The sequence below is a fragment of the Gekko japonicus genome, unplaced genomic scaffold, assembly GCF_001447785.1.
Source record: "Gekko japonicus isolate JY-2015 unplaced genomic scaffold, Gekko_japonicus_V1.1 scaffold3466, whole genome shotgun sequence".
NCBI classification, from domain to species: domain Eukaryota; kingdom Metazoa; phylum Chordata; class Lepidosauria; order Squamata; family Gekkonidae; genus Gekko; species Gekko japonicus.
The window spans coordinates 104,479-121,872 of NW_015162061.1; the positions used below are offsets into that span (position 1 = coordinate 104,479).

General features: G+C 39.5%; 1 protein-coding gene across 2 annotated transcripts in view; it reads right to left on the minus strand.

Annotated features, from left to right (window-relative positions):
• ACTR3 (ARP3 actin-related protein 3 homolog (yeast)) overlaps window positions 1-17,394 on the minus strand; it is a 64,661-nt gene that overhangs the window by 38,549 nt on the left and 8,718 nt on the right. The window lies entirely within an intron of this gene.

Genomic DNA, 17,394 nt, shown 5'->3' on the forward strand with positions numbered 1-17,394 from the left:
ATATGTAAAAAGTCACTTATTAATCTTAACACTTAAGTACTAGCCCAACTTCAGAATGCACAGTATCAGAAAAATTACCTTTAAAGCAGTTACAATGATCCTAAATCTGCATCATTTAGCACATAGCTCAGTGTAATAATATTGTTCTAGGCTAGCTAAACAACAACAGTGGTGGGAGAAGAGAAATGCATGGATGTTCTGTAAACTTTTGCTGCAGTTGATCACCAGCCTGAACAGATTCCACCTAGGACCAACACATGTAAAACATTAAAAAGCAACAGATGTCCAAATGATTTTTCATTTAAAGCCAGCTTGCCTGCTCAGCTAGAAGTTTAAAAGTGTAACAAATTTTACTTTCTCTCGCCATCTCACTCTGGGTTTTTGTGTTCCTAATATGTTAATTAAGGAATTAAATGTCCGCGTCTCTGAAGCACTGTATTGCTGTTTAATAACTTTAAAACCAAGGATCTCAAGGTTGTAGTCTGCCTTTAGACCACTCCATTGCTTTTTTCTTTAACAGTACGACACATTATTGCTGAGAGACTCTTAAAGAAGTTTTGGTTTTAATTCAAGCTAAATTTTAATATACAGTTCCCAGAATACATTCAGATTTACATGGTGCATGCGTCCTTACCCTGGAACCCTTACTCTGGTAGACAGACTCTCAAACCAACCTAAATTAAGTCTAATCCAAGTTTAATATATTTGGATTACAATCAATATAAGTACATTAACAATTGAGCTTAAATTCTATTGAATTATGGCCACACGTTCAAGCATAAGTGGTCAATGTAGTACAGCAAGCCAATATTTAGAATCCATTTTACTAGCTATGTGCGCGTTTAATGTCTTTTTGTTAATATATGTTTATTCTGCTCCAATTTCTCTTTGAATTTGATTCTTTACAATTCTCTTCTGTACGGTAAATCTCAGTTTTGTCACTAAATCCCTCACCTTTGCTCTTTTGCAATTGCTTCTCCATAGAATGCTCTCTTTTCTCACATCCATTATGTTCCCTTCTCAAAGGCATTTAAATGACTCCCCTCATATTTTCATGAATCCAATTTACTCTCACCATCTGGCTATCAATTAAATATCCTTTGTGCCTGAATATCCGCATCTTCTTTCCCCTTTTCCATCTTAGGTTCCTTGTCTTCTTTTAGACTGCAAACCACAAGCAGGGGACTATTCAAGCTTCTGTATAGCACCTAGTGCTGTATTTTTATTGTCAACCAGTAATGCTCTCCAAACAGGACATTTTATTGCTGTTTATTTTTTTACCTGTATTTGATTTCAGCAGTGGAAAGACTTTCATGACATGTTAAGGCCATAAACATCTCTCCCTCTCTCAACTATCATGAGAATGGTAAAAGGATACTATCAAATCTTATTCATAGTAGTGGTACGCAAACCAATAGAAATCAATTTTTATGCTTAACTCTGCATAGGATCAAGCTTATAACTGACTTCAGTACACTTTGTGCTGGCTAACGACCACATGTTTTTAATGCTACAAAGAACTTTCTTTAGGAATAGCACAGTGATATTAATGAGTCGCTTCAGGGGTAAGCAGTGAGACCACTCTCTATTACTAGCATAACTGTCATTGGCATTACTGTGGTATTACAAAGCAGCACTATATTTGCAATGTATCTGGAAGCCAATGTATTAACAGTGCTGTTCTGAACTCTGTACTGTATTGCTGCATTTATAATTATATGGCACTAAAATGTTCAGCAGTACAGAAGCCTCCATGAGTCACAATGACAAATGGGCAGGAATGACTTCTATTGACAGAGAAGGAGTGGAAAAGCACACACTTCAAGTCTTTTAGGCATACATATAGCTAGAGAACCACACCTATTTAAACTGGCTTTCTTCATTCACCAAGGCCAATGAGAGGGACTAATTATTTGGAGGAATACGTCCAATTAAAAATCCCCTGAAAACTGAGTCAACCTGACCTACTGGAACCCCAGACCTATATGTAATATTTTAATGGAATAAGGACTGTAGTCTACTGCAATGATTATTCAAAGTATTATCCTGCTTTTATTGCATTGTCTTCTGCCTCTGTAATTCCACTTATTATACCACCTATAGTATACCTTAGGCATTTTGGCGTTCACATTATCTTCTATTTCTACAATCCTAGTCCTATTAAACTGTTCATTCGATATTTTATCCTGCATGAGTACATAGTTTTTATTCTATTATCTACCTTTGGTTTCAGTGAGGAAGGCAGACTGTAAATGAATACATTTTAAATTATGACAATAGCTTAAATAATTCAAAACAAGTATTATGGGATGAAAAAAGATTAGTGATTATGGATTTTATAAAGTGGGTCATCAAATGTTTGAGGTATTTCATAAGTTTCACACTTACCTCCAATGCCAAAACTTGTGAAACTTCTACATACTAACAAATGCCTCTACATACTTTTGCCTTTCTTGCAGGCATCCCAGGACCCAAGGCCAGTAACACCCAATGCAGACACCCAGTGTCCCTTGCCAACCAGTTTCCCTCTGGAATGTGATTCCCAGCTGCTCCTATTCTCTGTGAGGTACCACATCCCTATTGACAAGGCACACATGGGTCCACAATAATTATGGGTATAAAAGCAATAGGGAAAAGGGGGCAAGGCTTTGTTATAAGCAAACTACAGCATAATATACAGTTCATCCCATGCACTTTCCAAATCAGGCCTCTTCTACTTACCCCCTTTAGCAGAAGTACAGACTAATTATGTCCTCCTTTTAACACTTTGCTTTTACTGTCTTTTGCATTATCTAATACTATTTACCTTTGTCAGGCAACCTGGGAATGTATATACAGTATCTCTTGGGCACATGTTTCCTGGGAGATTTGCAGAAAGGTAAAGATAGAATTTAAACTGACAATTGGAGAGACCAAGATTCCCCAGAATCATAGTGTGAGTATTCTCAGACTAACAAAAGGAGTCTTATTACCTTTTTCCTATTTCTAGGGAGGTTCATAAATGCAGTTGGGAACAGATTGTTGCTTTCTAAACTTGTCCAATGCCACCTTCAAATAGGTGCTACATACCAGCAATGATAAGCTCTGAAAATGCCAGTTACATAAATTTAAACTAGCTACACCTAGCTACATCTACACAGAATCAAAAAGCTAGAGGCAGCCTGTGATGGACAGGTTAGATTCCACCTAAGAGCAACCAATGAGAGCTGATGGAATGTTGGGGAAAGACAACTGAAAAACAGTGGTTAGAAGGAAGAGGGTAGTTGGGAGCTGGCAGCAGGGATGTTGAGAGGGAAAAGGAAATGTCTAAGTGAAGCTGAGGTGAAGATCCGCTTACAGCTAGCTAACTAAAAAGAGTCCATTTGTAACACAAGATCCAAGATACCAAAATAGGAAAATACTTCAACATTTCCAGGAAAAAGAAACATTGTTACCTCTACCTTACATGTTGTTCAATCCATAAATAAAAGTTAACTCCTTGTTTAACCGTATGGGTCTTGTGTCTCAGGGAAATAAACGCACAAACACAAAAATTAATATGTAGATAGATAGATGATAGATAGATATAAAATAACATAAGAATAAATAAATAACTCCCTGAAGTGTTTGAGTGAGGGCCAGTTATTAAAGGGGGCCAGGCTACCCTGACTGTGGATGTCTTTGTGAGTGAGAGAGAGGACCTGAGATGTGAAATGGTCAGGGCTCTCACTATATTTTAAAAGCATCAAGAAAGGTGGTGAATGTGATGGCCAGACCTACTTGTAACCCTGAATGTGTGTGAGAGAGAGAGGTTGTAGAGGGTGGTAGGCACTCTGTGTGAGTGGAAAAGGGGCATCACAGGGCCTAAAGACCATCTAGTCCAACCCCCTGCACATGCAGGATGACAAGTCCTATCCCTCACTCCAAGACTGTGTCTTCTTTGCTGCTGCATTACACTGAATACTCATTACACTGAATACTCATACTCAATTTGCAGTCCACCAAAATCCCATTCCATTCACACATGCTACTGCTCAGAAGAGTATCCCCATCTGGTATGCATGCATAACATTTTTATGACCCAGATGCAAAACCTTACATTTATCTCTATTAAATCGCATCTTGTTCACATCTGCCCATTTTTCTAATGTATCCAGGTCTGACTGTATTTTATCTCTATCTTCTGGACTATTCACTATTCCACCTAATTTGATGTCATCTGCAAATGTAATGAGTAGTTCCTTCACACCCTCATCAACATCGCTGATAAAAATATTATTTAGCATTAAAGCGCAAATAGAAAGAAATCACTTGAAGTGCACAAAACAAAACATGTAGACATGGATACGAACAGAGAGTTTGGTACACCTCACATGAAAATAAATATTTAAGAACTTGTACTTTTTTATGGCAGTTTAATAAACGAAAATTATCTTTACTTTCTTTGAGGCACCAAACATGCAGAAGTATATTCACTTTAAGAAAATTTTAACTTGCTTACAAACCAAAGTAGCTTCTTACTTCCTATGTGGTAAGTTAGAGAGAGGTATCTCTTATGCATCCACACACCAATCCAGCGTTTCTGCAAAATTCTCAGACAACTATGTAGAACTCTTTATACTCTCAGAAGACAACTATGGCTTTTTTCTGACATGACACCAACCCATGGTTTAATTAAACTAACTAACATGTTCATCCAAAAAGACACCATTTCAATAACAATGGTTAGCTGGCTCCAAACCAGAATCTGCAGCTATTATCTGATGATTTATTAACTGTAGCCTTTACTGTGGTTCCATGAGATGTATCACTACTTGTTCCCTAGTATCATTGGCTCCAGAGATGCCTCAGTAAAGCAACGTCTGTCTAGGCAAACTATTACTTCAGTGGTTTCTCAAGGTATCTGAACCAAGTCACTGAACACCAACTGATAAACAAAAGTAAAAATAATTATTATATAGCTTGCCAGAAGTATTAAATGGGCATGAGATTTTATGATAGTGCATCAACTTGTCTACTGATGGATCCTTTAAAGGTAAGGTAAGATCAGATCAGTTCTACCTCTTTCCTTCTCTTTGCAGTTAGACAAGAGATGCTTACACTCTTGAGTAGCTAGAGCTACAGCTGTTGCTAGGCAATAAGGACTAGAGAAAAGAAAGGTTGATACACATTTTATAACAGAGATAAGTGTGAAGCAAAGTGCCTTTCCTACCATCCCCCCCCCCGAAGGGTTAATGTGAACAGTGTTGGGCCTGGGCTGACCTGCAGGTATTGTTAATTGACTCTCTGGCCTGTAGGCTCCTTATCATCTTCAATGCCAAAGATGGAGGACAGTTAATTGGTTTTTCATGGGAACCTGTGATCTGTAATGGGAGGGGGGAGACTGGGAAAGGTGATGTCATCATCCAGAGGTTTCTCTTGGAGACATGTTGTGATTGGATACCACCATCACCTGACATGCTAGGCCAAAACCTACAATTCAATTGTGGCCCAAGGTGGTAGCTAGCTGACATTTTCATGGACTATAGGCCTGCACGATGCTCTGCAATTGCTAAAGACATAGACAATGCTGATTTGCAACCTTCCAATTGAAACTGTGGTTTGTGACACCTAACGCCGCTCTGAACAGTGTTAGGTAGCAAAGCTAGCTTTTGTTAGCATTTATTCTGTATGATTTCTGAGTAATGTGTTGGCTATAACTATTTTTCTTAATACTTTTGAATAAACTTAATATTATTTTACAAACAGCAGCCTGGTTCTTGTGTGCACTAACCCTGGGAGCCCACAGGGTTTAACCTCTCATTTCCCTGACAATGAGTCACTATCAACGGCGCAACGAGGAAAGGAAGAGCTGGAGGAAAAAACAGTGGAGAGAAGGTGTAAGAAAGTGGTTTAAGTTTAGCAGAGTTGCAGAAGAATGGACCTCAGCATCTGGCCAGTGAGTTCAGAAGTATTTTTAAGGAAGAAAAGTAGCTCCAGCTTACAGACTCAGCACTGTTTCTGTAAGGGAAGATCTTGTCTCACTAACCTGTTAGTGTTCTTTGAGGGGGTGAACAAACATGTGGACAAGGGGGATCCAATAGATATTATTTACCTTGACTTCCAGAAAGCTTTTGATAAAGTTCCTCATCAAAGGCTCCTAAGTAAGCTCAAAAATCATGGGATAGAAGGACAAGTCCTTTTATGGATCAAAAACTGGCTAGTTCATAGAAAACAGAGAGTGAGTGTAGGTGGGCAATTTTCTCAGTGGAGGGTGGTAAGCAGTGGGGTACCGCAGGGATCAGAACTTGGTCCACTGCTTTTTAACTTGTTCATTAATGATTTGGAGTTGGGAGTAAGCAGTGAAGTGGCTAAATTTGCGGATGATACAAAGTTGTTCAGGGTGGTGAAAACCAGTGAGGATTGTGAGGCACTCCAAGGGGATCTGTCAAGGATGGGCGAGTGGGCGTCAACATGGCAAATGGGGTTCAATGTGGCCAAGTGCAAGGTGATGCACATTGGAGCCAAAAATCCTAAATATAAATACACATTGATGGGGTCTGAACTGGCAGAGACTGAGCAAGAGAGAGATCTTGGAGTTGTAGTGGATAACTCACTGAAAATGTCGAGACAGTGTGTGACTGCAATAAAGAAGGCCAATGCTATGCTGGGGATTATTAGGAAGGGTATTGAAAACAGATCAGCCAATATAATAATGCCCCTATATAAATCAATGGTGAGACCTCATTTGGAATACTGTGTGCAGTTCTGGGCACCACACCTTAAAAAGGATATTATAGCTTTGGAAAAAGTGCAGAAAAGGGCAACTCGAATGATAAAAGGGTTGGAACACTTTCCCTATGAGGAAAGGTTAAAGCGCTTAGGGCTCTTTAGCTTGGAGAAAAGACGACTGAGGGGTGACATGATCGAGGTTTATAAGATTATGCATGGGAAAGAGCAGGTAAAGAAAGAGGTACTTTTCTCCCTTTCTCACAATACAAGAACTCGTGGGCACTCCATGAAACTGCAGAGCGGTCGGGTTAGAACGGATAAAAGGAAGTACTTCTTCACCCAAAGAGTGATTAACACATGGAATTCACTGCCACAGGAAGTGGTGGGTGCTACAAGCATGGACGGCTTCAAAAGGGAATTAGATAAGCATATGGAGCAGAGGTCCATCAGTGGCTATTAGCCACAAGGTATAGCTAGGGGCTCTGGGGCAAGTGATGCTCTGTCTTCTTGGTGCTTGGGGGGGGGTCAACAGTGGGAGGGCTTCTAATGTCCTGGCCCCACTGCTGGACCTCCTGATGGCACTGGTATTTCTGGCCACTGTGTGACACAGAGTGTTGGACTGGATGGGCCTTTGGCCTGATCCAACATTGGCGTCTCTTATGTTCTTATGTTCTTAGAAGGGTGACAAATGGGAGCATTTGTGTGTGGTGCGTAAGTAATTTTGGATAAGAAGAAAAGGCGAGCTTGTGTGTGAGACTCATGAGGCAGGAGGTTGTAAATAAAGAAGGGTGCTTGAATACGCCATCTGTGTGGGAGCAGAGAAGTGTCTGTGTGTTAAGTTACGTCAAGTGACTTCCAACTTATGGTGACCCTAAGTATTTATGACCACCAAAACATCCTATCATTAGTAGTCTTGCCTCAGGTCTTGCAAACTGAGGGCCGTGGCTTCCTTTATAGAGTCAATCCTTCTCATGTTGGATCTTCCTCTTTTTCTGCTACCTTCAATTTTCCTAGCACTGCTGTCTTTTCCAGAGATTCTTGTCTTTTCATAACGTGACCAAAGTACAATAGCCTCAGTTCTGTCATTTTAACTTCTAGGAAAAGTTCAGGCTTGATTTGATCTAGAACCCACTTATTTGCCTTTTTGGCGGTCTACAGTACCCATAAAACTCTCCTCCAACACCACATTTCAAAGGAATCGACTTTCTTCCCGTCAGCTTTCTTCATTGTCCAACCTTCACACCCATACATACTAATGAGGAATATTATGATATCAATTATCTTGATCTTGGTCACTAGTGACACATCCTTACATTTAAGAATCTTTTCTAGTCCTTTCATGGCTGCCCTTCCCAGTCTCATTCTCCTTCTGATTTCTTGTTTGCAGTCTCCCATTTAGTTGATGATGGAGCCAAGCAATAGAAAATCTTTAACAATTTCAATTTCTTCATCAGTGAAGGCTGCCAAGGATGCTTTCCACTGATCCTAAAAGACAAACTGTCTGGAAGCCAAAGGGGAAATTAAATTGATTTCAGTTGAAAGAGGATGTAAAAGAATGGTCACTGAACAAGGCCTTCAGCTGAGCAGTAAGGCACACACAGAAGAGACATGGGGAACGGGAGAGATAATGAATACAAAGAAGGAAGCAGTTTCTAGAATGGCAATGCAGGCAGAATGGAGAACAATTGGTATGCTGGTAGAAAAGGGTTCTGCAGGCCTAACTAGTTCCCTCTCAAGGCAAAAAGAACAGCAGACTACAGGATGCAGGAGTGGTCCACAGGCACCATTCTAATAAATAAACACAAGGATAAAGACAACAGCTAATTGCTCCCATTTTCATGACAGCACTATAGTGATGTATAAAGTTAAGACAATAATCCCCAATATGGTGCCCCTTAACAGGTTTCCCAGCATCTATTCGCTTCTTTGACAAAGCATCTCTTCCCCAAAGCAAGAGCCCATCTGAGTTTTCCTACACCACACTGAAGCAGGAGGTACTTCAGAAGAACCTAGGAGGTATGTATGGAACACCCATTCAGAAACAGTTGCCTTTGTTACAGGATGGGTTACAACCTCTCAACATCCTGTGACTGCCCCCCAAACATCCCATACAACCCTTTTGTGATTGCCCCCATAGTAGCCATTTTGTGGCAACACCCACTTCTTATTCTCAAAATTCCAAAAGTGCCCACAGGCTCAACAAGTTTGGGAAACCTTCCCTTTAGATATTCTTGGACTATCACTGCACTTTCAATTCCACTCTAAACTCAAATTAGCAAAAGGCAACAGATTATGTTTGCTTGGCTGTTTTATGATTCAAGCACAGGCAAGCCTGTAATTTCTGTTTCCCATGACTGGGTTCTCTGAGAAAAGGGAGCATTAATGGTGTACCAGTGTAACCAATATGGCATTATGGTTAGAGTGCTGCAATAAGACTGGAAATCCCCACTCAGCCATGAAATTCACTGAGTGATTCCACACCAGTCATTCTCTCTCAGTCTAACCTACCTAACAAGGTTGTTGTAAGGATAAAGTCCAGGAAGGGAGAGCTCTGTATGCAATTTAAGTTCCTTGAAGGAAGGGCAGGGTAAAATTGTAACAGGTAAGACTGATGGGAATGATCATTTGTTGCACTGGTTCATATACCATTCCAAATGCAATTTATATTCCTGATGTATGGAAATTTCAGGTTACAGCAACAGGATGCAAGACTTGAATACAATTAAAAAAACCTCAATGGAACAATAAGTTTCCTTCTGTTTATAAAGTAATTCATAACATTAACTATGTGTAGCATGCGGAACAAGTTTTGTATGCATACTGTGAAATAAAAAAATTTAGGCCAGAATTCTACCTATAGCTGGGTGGAGATGCCACTGAACTCCTACTGAGAAAATATGCATAGTATTCAGGGTGTTTGTGTGACAACAGCTCATTTAATAAAGGAGTAGAGATCAGGCAATAATTTAGCACACTGAAAGTACAAACTGTCACACTAAAGAAAAACTAAGTAAAAGACAATTCAAGATCAATGCGCTACTTAATAGTTTATGCAGGAAGTGATCCACTGCACACAAACTATGAAAACTGAAGAAAAATGCTAAGATACACTTCCAGTAAAAAGTCTAGGATCAAGTTGTACAACTCAGCAGTTCTAAAAATATTCATAGCTACTTTAAGAAATGTGCCAGAGATTGAGTCATGAAAATAAATAAGATTATTGGCAGATGCTCCGGCCACACAGCAATGGATATTATCAGCTCTTATTACTAGCATTTCAGATTTTGAATGAAAATTAAACTTTAAGAAGAGCAATTTCTCATTCACGTAACAAGCAGCAGCGTGCCATCAATTCACAGGAAACAAAAAAAGTACAATAAATTGAATAAAGAAGAAATTTAAATATGGAAAGTCACATTTGGTCAACAAATTATGCAACACGAGCACACAAGACATCTGATAAATTAATCAGACCCACCCTACCAATGATTTTACTTAGAAATTACTTAGTAAGCTTAGTTTTGCAGTGCAATAGTCATTCAATTCATGCACAGCAAAATATGCATAATCTGTGAATTTGAACAAAAGGCATGCCTCAACTGCAGTTTGCAGTAGCAGTTTTCATTATATAAACTGATCTCACTATTTCACTAATTCTGTATTCCCCATCATTCAAAGGATCTAGCGATTTCATAAAATAATTATACACCATTATACATAGAATTATAAAACCCCTAAACCAGGGGTGTCGAACTCATTTGTTATGAGGGCCAGATCTCACGTAAATGAGACCTTGTTGGGCCAGGCCATGTGTGTCATCAAATGTAAAGCCAGGTAGCGCAGATATAAACTTTATAAAGGACACAAACACAAAGGATTTTTTTTTTTACTTAAAATAAAAATATGCTTAAAACATTAGCACTCTTGCAATATTTTGTTTATTTAACAGTGTCTGATAACTGACACCTCTGGCTCTGAATTATTGCATCAAAATGTCTGTTCTATTGCAATCTTGAGTATGCTGTTCAGGTACGTATCTGTAAGCTGCAAACCTACGATGATGCAGCAGCAGCAGCAGAACTGGATGAAGAAGCAGAAGGCAGCCAGTTCCACTGTGGGCCTGATAGAAGCCCTCCGGGGGCCTGATCCAGCTCCCGGGCTGCATGTTTGACACCCCTGCCCTAAACTGTTACCAAAGAGAGACAGCATTCTATAGAACATGTTCATAAATAAAAATTTATTTCAAACAAGCAAGATATTTATAAGGCACGATTATACCACAGAAATCAATATTTTCCCCCAAAGTAATGTGAGGGGATTCTTGATAGGAAAATAATTAAATCAGCTAGTAATTCCTGTTGACCCATATGCTACATAAAGTTCAAAAAACCAACCAGGTTGTGGCTGTTGGGAACATGTAATCTTAAAATAAACCTACTCCTCCTTAGGGAACTAGCCCATTAAACAGATAATTAAATGGCAGCTATTTTCTAATACAAAACTGATTAAAGATGGTGAAGAAAACAAAAGTATTGCATGAGCTTTCCAAATATATGCCAGTATAGTAGCAAAAGTACCATCAAATGAAAAAATATTATTTAACTATTGTTAGAATAATATTTTTTCACATATTTAATAGTGATGTGCTTCTCAACCCACAATATTGAAGCTCGGGTAGCACCTAAAAAAACTTTTAAAAGTTAACATTTACCCTAAAGGCATTTATGCAAGGAATTTTAATACAATAATATGAAACAAATTTCAGATTACAGTAAAAGGTGTTTGTTTTCTACCTAGATATTCAGAATGTGTTATTGGAGAAAGATGAACATAAACTTTAATTAACTGTCTTGGGTGTGTAAAGAAGCTAATTCCTATGAGGAAAAAAATGGAAGTAAGCAGTACAGCAGATGTTCACCATTCATGAGGAATCTATTCCTGGGATCGCTACAAATGACAAACTCCATGAATACCAGTTTGCTGGCTCTCAGGAGTAAAACAACCAAATGTCCCACAAAATTTATTGATGATGATTATGATGATGGTGTACTGGAAGTAAAAACATGCTGGAGGCCTTATCACATGACTGAGCCACAGAGCATGAATAAGTATAATTGCAAGTCATAAATCCAGGAATGTTGATGGCCTACTGAACCACACAGATTGCTTGGTTTCAAGTACTTAAATCAACAAGCCTTAATGATTCCTCAACCACGTTTTACCTAGGACCTTTACTATGATTTGGTATCTTCTTTTATCAGAAAGAAGATACACAAGACTGCCAACATTTTCATCACCTTCATTCTAACAGTTAACTACCCGCCCACAACACAAAACCAGAAAGAACGCTACAGCTTGCTTCTTGTGCGTGAATAAACAATTCACTCATATTACCTTAATCATATTGCCCACCGACTGTCCTTAGCCGGGTTCCTTAGGGTCCGCACCCACATGTGTCTCCATTACACAACAGCCTTAGTCCTGCTAAAGAGTTATAGGAGATACTACCTTGCGTAGGACTCTACTCTTCATTTAGCATGGGTTCTCAACAGCAGGACGATTTCTAAATGCTTCCTGTTTCATCTTCAGTGAGACATTTATTTTTGGTCCCCAATTTTTTTCCTTCCTAGATCTATCACAACTTCAGCCTTTCCTGTTTCTGCAGTGCTGTTCCAAACATGGGATATTTCTTTAGCCCCTTCAGCTCTATTCCTGTTATGCCACCCCCTTCGTATGCTGGGAGGCATGGATTCTTAGCATGAAACCTTTCGCTTGTACTAGATTCAGACAAGATCACCCTGCTTGAGAGCATCATTAGTTCCCCACCATACATACCATTCATACAGGGCACAGCCTCTTGACAGGCACGAAGACCTTTTCTTACTTATGAAAACACACTTGTACTGTTAATCCTTACGTTTCCTCTTACTATTGACAAATTATAGTCATTCGTTTTTCTCAGCACCAGAATAGTTTATATACAGAGACTCAAGAGAGAAAATTCCACTCCCCCCCATTCAACCCCACTTCCTTCTACAGCTTCTTTCTGCCTCTCCCCCTCTGCTTTTCTCCCCCACCCCTGCCAGCCCTCCTCCCCTTCCCCACTGCTGCTCCCATTGCTTCCTTGCCTGCCTGCTCAAAGCACCACTGATGCCTCTCCAGCAGCACTGCCTCTATCACACTCTTCACCACCTCCTACCTTCTCCACCACCTTTACAGTCAGTGCCTCACTACTTGTCAGTAGCAGCAGTTTCTCCTCTGGATTGTCTGCCTGACTTGCCCAGCAGTGGCACATCTGTGCTGTTCCTACTGTGTTTGCATGTTTAAGGGGTTGATAAGCAACCCCCAAAAATGGCAGCTAAGATCTAATGATGGAATGTTTCAAGTTCTCATTTTCTGCCACTGTAAGGTAAGGTTCTAAAACTTAAAAATTCCTTCGGCTTTTTCCCTCCGTTTTCAGATTAGGCCAACCTAGGGGGCTGTCCCAGGATTAGAGAAAGATCCCCCTATCTGAATCCCCCTTATTTAACATTTTTTGATCTGCATTCTAGGACTACTATGCAAAATTATATATATGACTGATATTTAGTATACGGATAGTTTGGGGTGAATAATTAATTTGTTTTGTCTTTTTTTTCTTTACAGCACTATCTGCCAATATATGACTACAGTTAAACCACAATCTTTGACTGATCAGTCAACTAGTAATCTGTTCTTCTCTTGCTAAACTCTAGCTTACAAATTGAGCTGTTGAAGTTCTCAGCAGAGCCCAAGAATACTTGCTAAATGCAGTACATATGAATTACACCCTGCCTACAAAAATCATTTAATTCTGTCAGTTTTGCAACCTGCAAAACATGCAGCAACATCCACAGAATCTTACAGGGATGATACACCCTTAATTCTCCAATAAAAAAACTAAAATTGATGGTGGAACATATATCAGGCCAATATACACTTTCAGTTTTCGCATCTGTGTTTTTCCTTTTATTTAAGGTGTACACCCTTAATTCTCCAATTAAAAAAAACTAAAATTGATGGTGGAACATGTATCAGGCCAATATACACTTTCAGTTTCCGCATCTGTGTTTTTCCTTTTATTTAAGGTTGAGCAAGTACTTAACTTCTGTGGCTTTTTTTAAAAAAATAAAAGGAACTGGAACTGTTTGAACTGCCATTTGTAGGTAGTGTTGAAAACTGAATGAAGAAACTGATACTTCAGAGTAGCAGACAAAAAAATACTTTGTTCGTCTATAAAAAGGAACTGGTCTAGAGGAAACTCTGGGCTAATAGCTCAGAGGCCAGCTCAGTCAGTCCGGTAATTATTAGCACAGCAGATATTAGGTTCTTTACTTTTTTGAACAATAATATCTTTTAACTTGCCAAGGGAATTGTCTTGGTAAGAGGACTGAATGGGTGTTATGTTGGTCCAATCTGTTACACTTTACTCTACTTGCCCTTCCTCTCTAGCTGATGCAGGCCCCACTTGTCAGAAGTACGTATAAAGGATGGGGGGGAGGGAACCAGTTTGGTGTAGTGGTTAAGTGCATGGACTCTAATCTGGGAGAACTGGGTTTGATTCCCCACTCCTCCACTTGCACCTGCTGATGTGACCTTGGGTCAGTCACAAGTTCTGGCACAACTGTCCTTGAAAAAGAGCAGTTTGTGTCAGCCCCATCCACCTCACAGAGTTCTCTCAGCCCCATCCACCTCACAGGGTGTCTGTTGTGGGGAGGGGGAGGGAAAGGAGTTTGTAAGCCGCTCTGAGACACCAAGTGAAGGGCGGGGTATAAATCCAATCTCTTCTCTTCTTCTCTCCTCAAGGATTTTAAAATTTATTTTTCCAATGAAAATTTGGAGGGACACCGAAAAGCATTCCTATAAAATATTCTCTTTTGGACTGAGTAGAATGCTTTCTGAAACAAGGTTTTATTCACAGAATGTGTAATATAAAAATTGTTATGGAAGAGAATCCATAACATTATATAATGACAATTCCTACGGACATTTCTAAAGTGTAAAATATACTTTCAAGTATATATTTGTACGATAATCAATTGTAGAGTAATTCAATGTTACAACATTAATCTTGATATACTCATATGCACTATAGGGTCATATCTGTCCAATAACACTTTCCAGAACTTCAGAATTTGTGTGTTTTCTATTTGAAACTTTCTTTTTACTACAATCAGATAGGGAAAACCAACATACATGTGCTAAGGTAGCACAGGGTTACAGCTTTATCTTGAGTATTGGATGCATTTCCAATCTTGCTTGAAGAAAACGAAGGCAAGCCTTCACATTTCATAAGTATGCCATCACACAATTTTACATGCTGTGTTATTAATAATGCATTTTATATTGTCAAAGCAGTAAAATAATCACAGTAAGCATTGCATATGTTTCAGTTTTTCCCATGGTTTCAAAATGTCCAGAAATTTTATATCTCTACTCAGAACCTCACAAGCTCAGTATAGTATAAAGCATCTCCAAGTGTGCTGCCTACGTACTTAGCTGAACTTCCTATAAAAATTGACTTTTAAAGTAATTTACCTCAGGAAAAATTTGAAAAACAGAAGCTGCCCCTGGAGTTCCAGAATAAAAACCTCAAAGAACTGTTCAACCAATCATTCACAGTTACAGCAACCTTACCTGACTGCTGGCTTTAGTACGTCCCAAGAATCACGTGTTTTTAATTATAATAAACATGCAGAAATGCTATCATTTCTATTGCCACTGTATTAGAAATCCTTCCACACAGTTTATTTTTGTTAGAAAATTATGTTCCCAATATTAATTCAGTCCAATGAAATTAAAAAACCTAGTGCTGGGTCAATAAATTTGTGATCTGGTTATCCAGAATAAAGCTCATATAAAAGGCCAATTAAAATATATCTTTCTAAAATAATCAGTAGTAACTCATAAAGTTTCCAATATTTAGGCCGTCCTTCTCCCAGCAGTTCTAACCACTTTGATGCAGTTGTTTTATTTGCATCCCATGTTTTCTCTAAGGAATTCACATTATACATGGGATTTCCAGATAGTCTTCAATTCAGATCTGCTTGAATAAACAACACAAGCCACGAGATGATTATTTTCTGGGATCCAGTTTCAGCCTGGAGATCAAAATTAGTAGAACAAGCAGCAGCAACCAAATGTAAATCTAACACTTTGTCACCCAAATCAAAACGCACTGTTAATTTGTTTTGGTTTTTAAAGCAGAAATTATCTTGGATTAAAGATACTGTGATCCAAGAAACACTCAATGACCTTGGCCATATCACTTGTTATTATCACATTTAAGGTAATATCTCAATGAACAAGTATCACTTGTTATTATCACATTTAAGGTAATAACGTTCTCCTTTTCACTATATATTCTGGAAATGGAAACTCCATTTTTGCTGTTATACTTTCTATTTATTTGTACCAGAGAACCAGTGTGGTACAGTGGAATACTGCTTCAATTTAGACTAGGAGTTAAAACTCCAGTCAGCCATGAAGCCCACTAGATGACTTTGGACTCCTGGGGAGAAAATTATATTTACATGTCCTTATAAAAGAAGTCTTAAAATGAACCTAAATGTATTTATCCATATGCCCCTGACCAGAGGTCATTTCGGGGGGAATCGCGGGGGATCGCAGTTCCCCCGGGTGAGGTACGGGGGCGGGGCATATGACGAAGCCCCGCCCCCCGCTTCCGGCCCTCATTCAGCCAGGAGGAGGCAGGAGAAGAGGGAGGGTAAGTTGCTTCCTCCCTGCCTCTCCCCACCCCTGCCTGCCTGGGGCCAGGGAGGGCCTTTGCGGGGCTTCTGGTGATGTCAGGGGGTGTGGCCTTATGACACACTTCCGGTGATGTCAGGGGGTGTGGCATATGCTAATGAGTTATGCTAATGAGTTCCCCTGGCTCTTTTTCTACGAAACGACCCCTGCCCCTGACAGTATTTGAGGTTTTTATTTAAACTTTTATGTGTTGAGTATTAATTACCTTTGAGACTGTTAAGTCAAAACACAGAATAGATAGAGCCAGTGTGGCGTAGAAGTCAGACTAGTATCCGGGAGACCTGGGTTTGAATCCCCACTCGCACCATGGAAGCTCACTGGGTGACCTTGGGCCAGTCACACTCTCTCAGTCTAACCTACCTCACAGGGTTGCTGTGAGGATAAAACGGAGGAGAGGAGAATGATGTCATCCGCTCTGGGTCCCCACTGGGGAGAAAGGTGAGGTACAAATGAATAAAGTAAATACCTTAACTATTACAGCTAGGGGTTACATCTCTCTCCTGTTGTATCTTATAGTTCCAGAGGGTAGCCATGCTGGTCTGCAGTAGAGCAGCTAGATTGAAATCCAATAGCACCATCGAGACCAACAAGACTTCTGGGTATAAACTTTCAAGAGTCAAAGGTACCTGAGAAAGGGAGCTTTCACTCTCAAAAGCTTATACCCCAAAAACCTTTGTGGTCTCTAAAGGTGCTACTGGACTCAAATCTAGCTATCTTATAAATACTAAATCCCTGTTTGTCATGACACACTCTCTCGGATGTTATAAGATTCTGCAGAGGGTTATCAGTCTCACTGAGTTACTTTCTCCTCTCCCTTTTCAGGTTCATGTGACTTGCCAACTTCACCATAATTGCAACCACCCACACATTTTGGAACAATACCTCTATCTATAGAACTTCAGAACACTTCCAATTGCA